A 13,735-nucleotide genomic window follows, 5' to 3' on the forward strand; every position below is an offset into this window, starting at 1 on the left:
CCAAGTGTGTGTGTATAAATGAGAGTGAGAGATTTGCTGCTCACATGCACCATTTTGTTCCCTGTACAGCATCCTTGCTGAGAGCAGATGGAATGACTGGCTGGCAGGGACGGCTCTAGGAATTCCGCCACCCCAAGCAGGGCGGCGCGCTCTGGCGGTCACCGGTCCCGCGGCTCCAGGGGACCTCTTGCAGACGTGCCTGCGGAGGGTCTGCTGGTCCCATGGCTCTGGTGGACCTCCCGCAGGCACGCCTGTGGATGCTCCACCGAAGCCGCGGGACCAGCGGCCCCTCCGCAGTCATGCCTGCGGGAGGTCCGCCAGAGCTGCCTGCTGCCCTCCTGGCAAAATGCCGCCCCAAGCGTGCGCTCGGCGCGCTGGGGTCTAGAGCCGGCCCTGCTGGCTGGAGCTGAGGAGAAGCCAAGCTGCAGGAACTGGCTGACATGAGGATGGGATGTGGCTCCTTGTCCCAATGGAGGCAGCAAATTGGCAGAAGGGAAAAGGTCTATTGCTCTTAGGGCAGCACATTTCTCAGAACAGGGAAGGGAAAATAAACTATTCCTGGTTCACATGGGTGAGAGCAGAAGAATCAGGCCAACTGATTGTGAGGGAGCTGCCAAATGGACTTTGCCCTCTGACAAGTCTACAGCAGCTCTTCCGTGCGGGGAGGGAGGACACACTCTGACAGGGCTGGGCTGTTCTGGCTGTGGGGCAGTTCTCTCCCCAAGCCCAAAGGTGGGTGGCACGGCACCTTGGGTGGAGATGACGCAGATAGACACTGAGCTCAAGGAAGCAGGACAGCCAGAGCCTGGGGAGACACAGCCCAGAGACGGACGGTAAGGACTAACTGGCCCCATCCCCGCCATCTCTTCATTCAGAGTCTGAGCCAGGACAGAGCCCCAGACCCCGGGGAGACAGATTCAGGATCCCACATGTCTCTGACTGTCCCCAAGATAAAAAGTGATTTCTCTCCGGGCAGTCAGGACAGGGCTGATGTGGGATCCCATTCTGCCTGCACGTCCCGGAGGTGAGGGATCTCTGCTCCAGGGCAGGGAGTGGAGACAGTGGGGCTGATCTGACCCTAGAGGTGGGCCCAGGATAGGACAGCAGCTGGGCAGGGCCTGTCAATACGTGCGGGCTGCATATGACTCGGATTCCAGGGATTGTGTGGGGCCACCAGGTTCTTTATCCCCAAGGTGATGGGTTTGTGCAGATGGAGGTTCAAGAAGTGAACCCCCTGAACCTTCTCATGCCTGGGGTATCTGCACAGAGGGGCTGGAAACCTCCCCTCCCATTCCCTATTGCATCACCCAGGAAGCTGGGCAGATCTGGGACCTGGGAACCTCCATCCTCTCTGATTGCTCTTGCTGCCCCTTTCAGTCTCTTTCTCCCTGTCTCTCTCCTACTCCCTCTCCTCTCCCCCAGGGCTGGGAGACTCGGTCCCTGGCCCAGTCATGGGGCGTTCACTCTCCCGGAGCTGGCTCAGCTCCTGTGGGTGCTCAGGGGAGCAGAGCCTGAGGGTGTCAGTGAGGGCAGCAGCTCTGGGAGTCGCAAACACCCAGGAGCAGAGCTGGGGTGAGGAGGGGCCATTTGAACAGAGTCACTTTCCTGCCCGGCCACAGATCTTTCCCCCAGGTCTCTCCCCTCACCTGAACTTTGCGACTCAGAAGCTGGTGTTGGCAGAGCCCAGGGCTGCCCCAGGGGCTGGTTCCAGCCGCCAGAGAAGGTCTCCCCTCGGATAGAGTTCTCATTAGCAAGTCTGAGTTTACATGAACGCTCTGAGTGGGGCAGACTCAGGGCAGGGAGTGGGATTGGTTCTGAACTGTGGACTCAGGGTCAGGAGGAGGTAGCAATGTCCCATCTCCCTCCTAGCGTTGTGCTGTTAAAGGCGATAGCAGCAGCAGCAGTGGCCCCCAGACAGGGACCCTGCCCATACAGCAGTGATTGAGGGGAGGGCTGGGTCGTGTCCAGGAGATCCCCCAGGCTGAGCCTATGGGCCGGATTCTGGTCAATCCCATGATCCCCTTCCCCCAACCACAGCTCCCTCCACTGCAGGAAAGAGGAACAGGAGGGGGAGGAAATAGCCCAGATGGGGCCGTGTCCCTGCAGCTCATGCAGGCACTTATGGCCAGAGACCCCCTGAAACACCCCGCTCTGCAAAACACCCCCTGCCTCCTCTGCCCTGTAGCCATTAGTCATGACAGCAGCCCCATAACACCTGTTGGATGATTCACACAGGAGCGTTTGCAGGATCGGGCCTTAGTCAGGTCCCTCATTTGTTATCACTTCATATTCCTCACAGAGGGATTCAGGAAGAGCCCACCCTTCCTTGGGGGTGGGGGGTTGAATCTGAGCAGGGAGGCTCCCGCACTTGAGTCCATGGGGGAAGGATCTGAAATCCAGGCAGCTAAGTGGAACAGAGACCCCTGTTCCCTGAACTGCTGAGCAGCCTGGTGTCATGGGGTCCCAGGCTTGGTGCTCTTGAACTGCTCTGAATCAGTCCCTGGCAGGGCCTTCGTCACAGTGTGTGACACCTCTCAGGACAGTCTCGCTAAGGTCAGCTTCCTTGGCTACAACGCCTCCAGGACCAGCTTCGGAGCCTTCAGCACCCCTGTTCCACGCCATGAGCTCCCTGTAGTGAGTTCACCCGAATAAGACACCTGGGGAAGACTTGCATACACACCTAAGGGAGCAATGCACCCCCATCTTCCTCAGTCAGCAGTGACTCTCAGCCAGCATTGTAAAAAGAAAATGGTTTATTAGTTGTCTGGAACACAGCATAGGAAGTTCTTTTCTAGCACAGAAATCAAGAAGTTACAGCAAAGTCCATCTTGGTCAGACCCAGAGAATCCGAGAGCTGGCTCTCCACCCCCAAGTTCCCATCCTGGCTCCTCCCCAGCTCTTTCATCTTGGTTTCTGGGCAAGCTATCCTCACCTGGCTTCCAACCTTAGTTTCTTTGTTCCCCCAGCTAGTCAAACCAATTGGCTTCCTGAAGAGGGTACTATGTCCCAGGCCATTAGTTGCTAAGCACCAAATGTCTGGCCATCAGTACGACCATTGTCGGCTGAAACTCTGCTCAAAGGAAACTTCCTGCCACCTAGTTTAAACATGCAACATGTAGGGAAACCGAGGCACACAGTATATTCATCCAAAATATTATGAAAAATTCCCACTCTGTCATACTGGCTGCCCCTTGAACAAAAGGGCTCATCTCCCACAGAGCAACTGTTCTAAATAAAGGTCTCAGGCCTAAAACAGCAGCAAGCACCAGGAGGCTCCAGCCCAGGAAGTTCATAGAATCATAGGACTGGAAGGGACCTCAAGAGGTGGCCAGACTAAGTATTATCTAGCCCATCCCTGACAGGTGTTTGTCTAACCTGCTCTTAAAAATCTCTATCGATGGAGATTCCACAACCTCCCTAGGCAATTTATTCCAGTGCTTAACCACCCTTACAGTTAGGAAGTATTTCCCTAATGTAACCCTTCTGCCAGGTGAAATCGGCAGCAACCAGGGCCAGGGCAGAGAGGTATGTTGATGAGGCTTTCCGGGTCACTGTAGAATTGTCCCACCTCTGGTCAGACAGCCCCTGCGCTGTTGAGGAGGGTGAAAGGCCCAGGGAAGCAAAGCAGTCTACAGGAGCAGAGGGAAACCTGTTGGGGTATCCTCTCTCACTGAGGTTACCTCTCCTGGGGGAGGGAACTCCAGTTACTAGGAAAAGGCAGGTGTTAGTAATGGGAGATTTGATTATTAGAAATGTAGATAGCTGGGTTTGTGATGACCGGGAGAACCGTATGGTGACTTGCCTGCCTGGTGTGAAGGTTGCGGATCTCTCGAGGCATCTAGACAGACTTAGGTGTAGTGCTGGAGAGGAGCTGGTGGTCGTGGTACATGTAGGTACCAATGACATAGGGAAGGGTAGGAGAGATGTCCTGGAGGCCAAATGTAGGTTGCTAGGGAAGAGACTGAAATTCAGGACCTCTATGGTGGCATTCTCAGAAATGCTCCCAGTTCCACATGTAGGGCCAGGTAGGCAGGCAGAGCTTCAGAGTCTCAATGCGTGGATGAGACGATGGTGTAGAGAGGAGGGGTTTACTTTCATTAGAAACTGGGGAAACTTTTGGGATGGGGGGAGCCTATACAGGAGAGATGGGCTCCACCTAAATCAAAGTGGAACCAGACTGCTGGCACTAAACATTAAAAAGGTTGTAGAGCAGTTTTTAAACTAGGAGATGGGGGGAAAGCTGACTGCTGCAGAGGAGCATGTGGATTGGACAGAGACTTCTCTTAGAGGAGAGTCTATTGATAGAGATTCTCTAGGTTATAGTCAGGAACAGAGGATGGAAGAGGATAATGTAAGGGTCAGATCAGACAAGAAACATTCACATAAAAAGGAATCTGACACATCAGAAAAGGGCAGACAATTAAACAGTGACAAGTTTTTAAAGTGCTTGTACACAAATGCTAGAAGTCTAAATAATAAGATGGGTGAACTAGAGTGCCTGATGATAAAGGAGGATATTGATATAATAGGCATCACAGAAACCTGGTGGACTGAGGACAATCAATGGGACACAATCATTCCGGGGTACAAAATACATCGGAAGAACAGAACAGGTCGTGCGGGGTGGGGGGAGTGGCACTATATGTGAAAGAAAATGTAGAATCAAATGAAGTAAAAATCTTAAGTGAATCCACATGTTCCGTAGAATCTCTATGGATAGTAATTTCATGCTCTAATAAGAATATAACATTAGGGATCTATTATCAACCACCTGACCAGGACAGTGATAGTGATGATGAAATGCTAAGGGAAATTAGAGAGGCTATTAAAATTAAGAACCCAATAATAGTGGGGGATTTCAATTATCCCCATATTCACTGGGAACATGTAACCTCGTGACGAAACGCAGAGACAAAATTTCTTGATATTTTAAATGACTGCTTCTTGGAGCAGCTGGTATGGGAACCCACAAGGGGAGAGGCAACTCTAGATTTAGTCCTGAGTGGAGCGCAGGAGCTGGTTCAGGAGGTAATAAAGTAATAATTGGAGATATACCAATCTCCTAGAACTGGAAGGGACCTTGAAAAGTCATTGAGTCCAGCCCCCTGCCTTCACTAGCAGGACCAATTTTTTTGCCCCAGATACTTAAGTGGCCCCCTTAAGAATTGAACTCACAACCCTGGGTTTAGCAGGCTAATGTTCAAACCACTGAGCAATCTGTCCCCCCCAAAGAATAATAACAGGATGGCTTGGAAATAGTGACCATAATATAATATTTAACATCCCGGTGAGGGGAAGAACATCTCAACAGCCCAACACCGTGGCATTTAATTTAAAAAAGGGGAACTATGCAAAAATGAGGGGGTTAGTTAAACAGAAGTTAAAAGGTACAGTGATTAAAATGAAATCCCTGCAAGCTGCATGGTCACTTTTTAAAAACACCACAATAGAGGCCCAACTTAAATGTACACCCCAAATTAAGAAACACAGTAAAAGAACTAAAAAAGTGCCACCATGGCTTAACAACCATGTAAAAGAAGCAGTGAGAGAGAAAAAGACTTCCTTTAAAAAGTGGAAGTCAAATCCTAGCGAGGTAAATAGAAAGGAGCATAAACACTGCCAGATTAAGTGTAAAAATTTAATAAGAAAAGCCAAAGAGGAGTTTGAAGAACTGCTAGCCAAAAGCTCAAAAGGTAATAGCAAAATGTTTTTTAAGTATATCAGAAGCAGGAAGCCTGCTAAACAACCAGTGGGGCCCCTTGATGATAGAGATAGAAAGGGAGCGCTTAAAGATGATAGAGTCATTGAGGAGAAACTAAACAAATTATTTGCTTCAGTCTTCATGGCTGAGGATGTTAGGGAGATTCCCAAACCTGAGCTGGCTTTTGTAGGTGACAAATCTGAGGAACTGTCACAGATTGAAGTGTCACTAGAGGAGGTTTTGGAATTAATTGATAAACTTAACATTAACAAGTCACCAGGACGAGATGGCATTCATCCAAGAGATCTGAAAGAACTCAAATGTGAAATTGCGGAACTATTAACTAGGGTTTGTAACCTGTCCTTTAAATCGGCTTCTGTACACAATGACTGGAAGATAGCTAATGTAACACTAATATTTAAAAAGGTCTCTAGAGGTGATCCTGGCAATTACAGACCGGTAAGTCTAACGTCAGTATCGGGCAAATTAGTCGAAACAATAGTAAAGAATAAAATTGTCATACACATAGAAGAACATAAATTGTTGGGCAAAAGTCAACATGGTTTCTGTAAAGGAAAATTGTGTCTTACTAATCTATTAGAGTTCTTTGAAGGGGTCAACAAACATGTGGACAAGGGGAATCCAGTGGACATAGTGTACATAGATTTCCAGAAAGCCTTTGACAAGGTCCCTCACCAAAGGCTCTTACGTAAATTAAGCTGTCATGGGATAAAAGGGAAGGTCCTTTCATGGACTGAGAACTGATTAAAAGACAAGGAACAAAGTGTAGGAATTAATGGTAAATTCTCAGAATGGAGAGGGGTAACTAGTGGTGTTCCCCAAGGGTCACTCCTAGGACCAATACTATTCAACTTATTCATAAATGATCTGGAGAAAGGGGTAAAAAGTGAGGTGGCAAAGTTTGCAGATGATACTAAACTGCTCAAGATAGTTAAGACCAAAGCAGACTGTGAAGAACTTCAAAAAGATCTCACAAAACTAAGTGATTGGGCAACAAAATGGCAAATGAAATTTAATGTGGATAAATGTAAAGTAATGCACATTGGAAAAAATAACCCCAACTATACATATAATATGATGGGGGCTAATTTAGCTACAACGAATCAGGAAAAAGATCTTGGAGTCATCGTGGATAGTTCCCTGAAGATGTCCACGCAGTGTGCAGAGGAGGTCAAAAAAGCAAACAAGATGTTAGAAATTATTAAAAAGGGGATAGAGAATAAGATGGAGAATATATTATTGCCCTTATTTAAAGCAATGGTACACCAACATCTTTAATACTGTGTACAGATGTGGTCACCTCATCTCAAAAAAAGATATACTGGCACTAGAAAAGGTTCAGAGAAGGGCAACTAAAATAATTAGGTGTTTGGAGAGGGTGCCATATGAGGAGAGACTAAAGAGGCTAGGACTTTTCAGCTTGGAAAAGAGGAGACTAAGGGGGATATGATAGAGGTATATAAAATTATGAGTGATGTGGAGAAAGTAGATAAGGAAAAGTTATTTACTTATTCCCATAATACAAGAACTAGGGGTCACCAAATGAAATTAATAGGCAGCAGGTTTAAAACAAATAAAAGGAAGTTCTTCTTCACACAGTGCACAGTCAACTTGTGGAACTTCTTGCCTGAGGAGGTTGTGAAGGCTAGGACTATAACAGGGTTTAAAAGAGAACTGGATAAATTCATGGAGGTTAAGTCCATTAATGGCTATTAGCCAGGATGGGTAAGGAATGGTGTCCCTAGCCTCTGTTTGTCAGAGGGTGGAGATGGATGGCAGGAGTGAGATCACTTAGAATCATAGAATCATAGAATCTCAGGGTTGGAAGGGACCTCAGGAGGTCATCTAGTCCAACCCCCTGCTCAAAGCAGGACCAAACCCAACTAAATCATCCCAGCCAGGGCTTTGTCAAGCCTGACCTTAAAAACCTCTAAGGAAGGAGATTCCACTACCTCCCTAGGTAACCCATTCCAGTTCTTCACCACCCTACTAGTGAAAAAGTTTTTCCTAATATCCAACCTAAACCTCCCCCTCTGCAACTTGAGACCATTACTCCTTGTTCTATCATCTTCTACCACTGAGAACAGTCTAGATCCATCCTCTTTGGAACCCCCTTTCAGGTAGTTGAAAGCAGCTATCAAATCCCCCCTCATTCTTCTCTTCTGCAGACTAAACAATCCCAGTTCCTTCAGCCTCTCCTCATAAGTCATGTGCTCCAGCCCCCTAATCATTTTTGTTGCCCTCCGCTGGACTCTCTCCAATTTATCCACATCTTTCTTGTACTGTGGGGCCCAAAACTGGACACAGTACTCCAAATGAGGCCTCACCAGTGCTGAGTAGAGGGGGATGATCACATCCCTCGATCTGCTGGAAATGCCCCAATTTATACAACCCAAAATGCCATTAGCCTTCTTGGCAACAAGGGCACACTGTTGACTCATATTCAGCTTTTCGTCCACCGTAACCCCTAGGTCCTTTTCTGCAGAACTGCTACCCAGCCATTCGGTCCCTAGTCTGTAGCAGTGCATGGGATTCTTCCGTCCTAAGTGCAGGACTCTGCACTTGTCCTTGTTGAACCTCATCATATTTCTTTTGGCCCAATCCTCTAATTTGTCTAGGTCCCTCTGTATCCTATCCCTACCCTCCAGTGTATCAACAACTCCTCCCAGTTTAGTGTCATCTGCAAACTTGCTAAGGGTGCAGTCCACACCATCCTCCAGATCGTTAATGAAGATATTGAACAAAACCGGCCCCAGCACCGACCCTTGGGGCACTCCACTTGATACCAGCTGCCATCTAGACATGGAACCATTGATCACTACCCGTTGAGCCCGACCATCTAGCCAGTTTTCTATCCACCTTACCGTCCATTCATCCAGCCCAGACTTCTTTAACTTGCTGGCAAGAATACTGTGGGAGACTGTATCAAAAGCTTTGCTAAAATCCAGAAATAGTACATCCACTGCTTTCCCCTCATCCACAGAGCCGGTTATCTCGATAATTATGAAACTTGATCATTACCTGTTAGGTTCACTCCCTCTGGGGCACCTGGCATTGGCCACTGTCAGTAGACTGGATACTGGGCTAGATGGACCTTTGGTCTGACCCATTACGGCCGTTCTTATGTTATGTTCTTATGTTCAATATCTAGGGGTTTCTTTTCAACAATGCAACGTAGAACCAGCTCAGCACCCACCCAGTAACCTGAGAAAATACCATGCCACCCCTGGGCACCTGTAGGTGGCAATACTTCCCCTCTCACAAGCACAAAGTCTGAGGGCTTGGCTACACTTACAAATTTGCAGCGCTGCAGCAGGGTGTGAAAACACACCCTCTCCAGCGCTGCAAATTGCGGCGCTGCAAAGCGCCAGTGTGGTCAAAGCTCCAGCGCTGGGAGCGCGGCTCCCAGCGCTGTCCATTATTCCCCACAGGGAGGTGGAGTACGGACAGCGCTGGGAGAGCTCTCTCCCAGCGCTGGCGCTTTGACTACACTTAGCGCTTCAAAGCGCTGCCGCGGCAGCGCTACCGCGGCAGCGCTTTGAAGTGCTAAGTGTAGCCACAGCCTGAGTATAGAAAAGAAACTTTTGAATGAAGGGAGGCAACTCACCCAACAATTGATTTCAGCTGTAGTGAGCACTTAACAAAACAAAAGACTCCTAATTGAGCCCTACTTAGCTCTATCTTTGAACAATGGAGTGGGGCATGTTAAACGGTGCCTGGTGCTCTAAGATAGAGCCTATACTTCCCATTAGGGACACCTGTCCCCACCCCCTCTTACTTTAACAGGGGTCTTTGACCCCCTGTCTTAGCAAGCTTATTTCAGTTGAGAGTGACCCCCTCAATGAGGACAGGTTAGGCACAGTTCTACTGCCCTTTACTCCTACAGTAAAGATAAAAACATTGATAACAAGTATCAGAGGGGTAGCCGTGTTAGTCTTTATCCACACAAAAAATGAGATGTCCAGTGGAGAACTAGTGTTAATGAGGCCAATTCAGTTAGGGTGGATGTAACAAGCCCCGTTGCCTACTCTGCCCCATATCTAGTCTAGCGACACCACCAGAGGACCCAGCCACATCTGCCACACCATCAGGGGCTCATTCACCTGCACATCTACTAATTAGATATATGCCATCATGTGCCAGCAATGCCCCTCTGCCATGTACATTGGCCAAACCAGACAGTCTCTACGTAAAAGAATAAATGGACACAAATCAGACATGAGGAATGGTAATATACAAATGCCAGTTGGAGAACACTTCAATCTCCCTGGACATTCAATACAGATTTAAAAGTAGCCATCCTTCAACAAAAAAATTTCAAAAACAGACTTCAAAGAGAAACTTCAGAGCTACAATTCATTTGGAAACGTAATGCCATTAATTTGGGCTTGAATAGGGACTGGGAGTGGCTGGATCACTACAAAAGCAATTTTTCCTCACTTGGTATTGTCACCTCCTCATCAATTATTGGGAGTGGACCACATCCACCCTGACTGAATTGGCCTTGTCAACACTGGTTCTCCGCCTGTTCTTCTCTTCATGTGCCAAAATATTTATGCCAGTATCTGTAATTTTCACTCCATGCATCTGAAGAAGTGGCCCAGGGTGAGGCAGGTGATCTCTAGAGGTTCTGGGTTCAGCAGAACCCTAGAAGTGGTCAGGCTAGGGATAAGTGATACCAGCACCAGGTATACACTTTTCGGGCAATGGATTTCCCTGGGACTGGGTGGGACTAGTCTTTCTTTTGCAGTACATGGCTTCAGTGACCTACACACCTTTGGAAACCTTCTGACACTGAAATACCTTTGGAAATCTGGCCCTTTGGGGTAAAGCTGAGTGGATTCTGTAATGCAGGGGTTCCCAACACGGTGCCCGCAGGCGCCATGGTGCCCACGGGGGCATCTAAATGTACCCGCGTCCTGGCCAGCGGTTGAGCATCGCTGAAATGCCACCAAATTTCGGCGGCATTTCGACGGCGATGCCTCTCGATGACGCCACTTGAAGTGGCGTCATCAAGAGGCATCGCAGCGGCATTTTGGTGGATGCTCGACCGCCACCATGGTCCTTCGTCTGGTACCCGCCAGACAAAAAGGTTGGGGACCACTGCTGTAATAGATGCTAAACTGTATTATGCTTTTTAGCCACTAGATGGTACTGTGTGAAGCATACCTTGTTTAAGCTAACATTAGTCATACCTGGCAGAGAATTAAAGGATTTTATGGATGACACCTCTCTGCTGTATCTCTCTAAGGCCTTGTCTACACTACAGAGTTTTGACAGCAAAAGTTTTGTCGACGATCAAAAAGCGCTATAATAAAATTGGTCTTGGAAGTTTACACTACATCCCCTCTGTCAGCAGAGTGCATCCACATTTGGGGCACTAGCATCAACAGTTCAAGCAGTGCACTGTGGGTAACTATCCCACAAGTGATTGCAGAATAGTGCAGGAAAGTTTCTTTCACTGGGGGAAGGAACAAAGCAGCTCTGCCAAGGAACCTTCAGCAGGGGATTGCCAAGTATCTCCAGGGAAGTTTTTCTAGAGATCTCTCTGGAGGATTTCCATGAAATCTTAGTGTGCATCAACACCCTGTTCTGCCATACTACCTAGCTGCACGGGGAAATGCCCAGCACACACAGAAACACAGTCAGCCTTGAACATTTCAATGCCCTCAACCCACCTCTGCACTTTACAAAGCAAAACCATTTACTAGGGGTCTCCTCTCTTGCTTTTTGCTCATCGGACTGTGACTGCTGAGACTGGCTAGTGGAGAAGAGCTCCTGATTGGATGCACCATGGCCTCCACCTCATCATCTAACTCCACTTCTTCATCAATTACTTTGTCCTCTGGGTTAGGTCCACTTTCTGCTGGCTCCAGCCCTGCCGAAGTATCCACAGGGCTCTTGGTGGTGGAGGTGGGGTCGTCGTCGAGGATAGCATTCAACTCCTGATAGAAAAGGCAGGTCTTCGGCATAGCACTGGAGTGATGGTTTGCCTTCCTCACCTTCTGGTACACCTGCTTCAGCTCCTTGATCTTTGCCATGCACTGCAGCATGTCCTGATCAAAGCCCTTTTTGCACAAACTTTGAGAAATCTGCCTGTAGGTAACGAAATCCCTATGGCTGGATCTCAGCTGGGACTGCAGAGGTTCCTCTCCCTATATACTGAGCAGATCCAGAAGCTCTGCAGTGGTCCAAGCAGGAGAGCATTTGCTGCGTGGAGCCGCCACGTTTATCTGAGAAGACATGATGTGAGCTCTCCATGCCAAGCAAGCAGGAAGAGGAATTTCAAAATTTCCTGGGGCTTGAAAGGAGAGGGGCAGATGGTTGTTTACCTGGCTGCAGGGCAGTGTATTTGTAACTGCTGACCAGAGCAATCAGGGTGGGCATTGTGGGACACCTTCCAGAGGCCAATTAAAGTGATAAAATCAAGTGCAGTGTCTACACTGGCACTTTGTTGACAAAACTTTTGCACAAAAAGCCCTATGTCTCTCACTGAAGTGGTTTTATTTTGTCTCCAAACTGAAGAGTTTTGTTGCCAAAAGTGGCATTGCAGTGTGTACACCTCCACTATTTTGCTGCCAGAAGCTTCCTTTTGCTGACAAAACTCTGTAGTGTAGACAAGGCCTAAGAAGGAGGCTCTGTAGCCAGTCTATATTGGAACAGGAGCCTGACCTGCTGGTAGCAGCCCTGCCACCTACTGTGTACAAGGTGTACATGAAAGCTTCAGCCTGAAGCGTCTGAGTCTTCACATGTGGGGCAGTTCACAACCCCCATTTATGTCCTGGCATCTCAGCTGTGCTGAGTGGCCCCAGATCCTATTGAAACCAAGATGAACTACCCGGTCTCAGCTTCTTTGAAAAATCAGGCCATGAACTGGGAGGTGCTGGGGGCCTCCCAGAATCTTCTCCAGAATCTGCGCTTGGACCCCCGGCTCTCCTGGCAGGTGAAATCCAGTGTGGGAGGATGCTCTCAATGACTCCCTGAGAGAGGGCTGGCGCTGGCTTCTCTCTTGGGATTTGTGATGCTGCATCACTTTAAGATAATTGTTTTCAGCCTATGGTCCACGTATGCCTGGGGGTCTGCAGACTATGTCTAAGGGGTCCGTGAAAGACTTAAACTGAAAACTCATTGAACAGAATTCCCCTATGTACAGACAACAGATTTCCAAATGGGTCTGCAAATGAAATAAAGGTTGAGAACTACTGTTTTAAGATACCAGCCCTTCATGCTGACAATCTGGCTGACTCCATCCAGTTTCTAATCTTCTGTTTCTAGTTTATTTTACTGGGGAAGTAGCGTCACTGTAAATAAGGCTGAGACCAGCTTACTGTTTGACAGCCGGTCTTTTAACTGCTATATAATCCAAATGCCAGTCTGGGTTGTCTTGAATAATGCTGTGCCTTGTCAAGGTCTGGGGTAATGGTCATGGTCCAAATTTAAGGTTACTTGAGCAAGGGGTTCCCAAAATACAGTTCCCCACCCTGAAAAAGTGACAGTAACATTTTCTAGTTCTTATAATATTTTTTTTGCACAAACCTGGGGTTCAGGCTATAGCTCTGATCCTCCCCAAACTGATCTCAGCTCAGGATTGAGCTCAGCTAACGTCTGGCACCCGCTGCCCCTTTGGCAAAGCAACACTGGAGAAGTTACTAGAGGTTAAAGTTAGCTCTAGTAGCTGGCTCAAGCTTGGGTGATAGGCTGCAGGGATGTGAGCTGCAGGGCTGCTGCTCTGTGGCAGACAAGAGCATGCAGAAGCACAGCTGATGTCAGAGTCACCGGGTAGCTCAAGGCAATGTGCTCTAGGCATTAGACCAGAGCAATTACCCAGAGACTGTAACTTTAAGTCCTTCTGTTGACATAATTCTAAGGCTGCCTCTGCTGTGCCTGTTATTACTCTGTCTGCTTCAGGAAATGAGTGTCTGTTGGAAGATTTGCTGCACTGGCAGTTTTTCTTTAAGAGACGATATTTCAAAGTGCCCTGCAGACTCAGGTTACTTTAAATATTGTTTCAGA

The 13,735-nt window shown here is 48.1% G+C and overlaps 1 protein-coding gene across 3 annotated transcripts in view; it reads left to right on the top strand.

Moving 5' to 3' along the window:
* The first annotated feature begins 672 nt into the window (after positions 1–672).
* The window catches only part of LOC123345415 (E3 ubiquitin-protein ligase TRIM39-like), a 35,421-nt gene continuing 22,358 nt past the window's right edge, over positions 673–13,735 (top strand). For all 3 annotated transcript variants that reach the window (XM_044982272.1, XM_044982273.1, XM_044982274.1), the window contains exon 1: positions 673–833. The gene's annotated coding sequence lies outside the window, so the exon portion shown is untranslated. The remainder of the gene's footprint in view (positions 834–13,735) is intronic.

Source organism: Mauremys mutica, chromosome 12, assembly GCF_020497125.1.
Source record: "Mauremys mutica isolate MM-2020 ecotype Southern chromosome 12, ASM2049712v1, whole genome shotgun sequence".
NCBI lineage: Eukaryota > Metazoa > Chordata > Testudines > Geoemydidae > Mauremys > Mauremys mutica.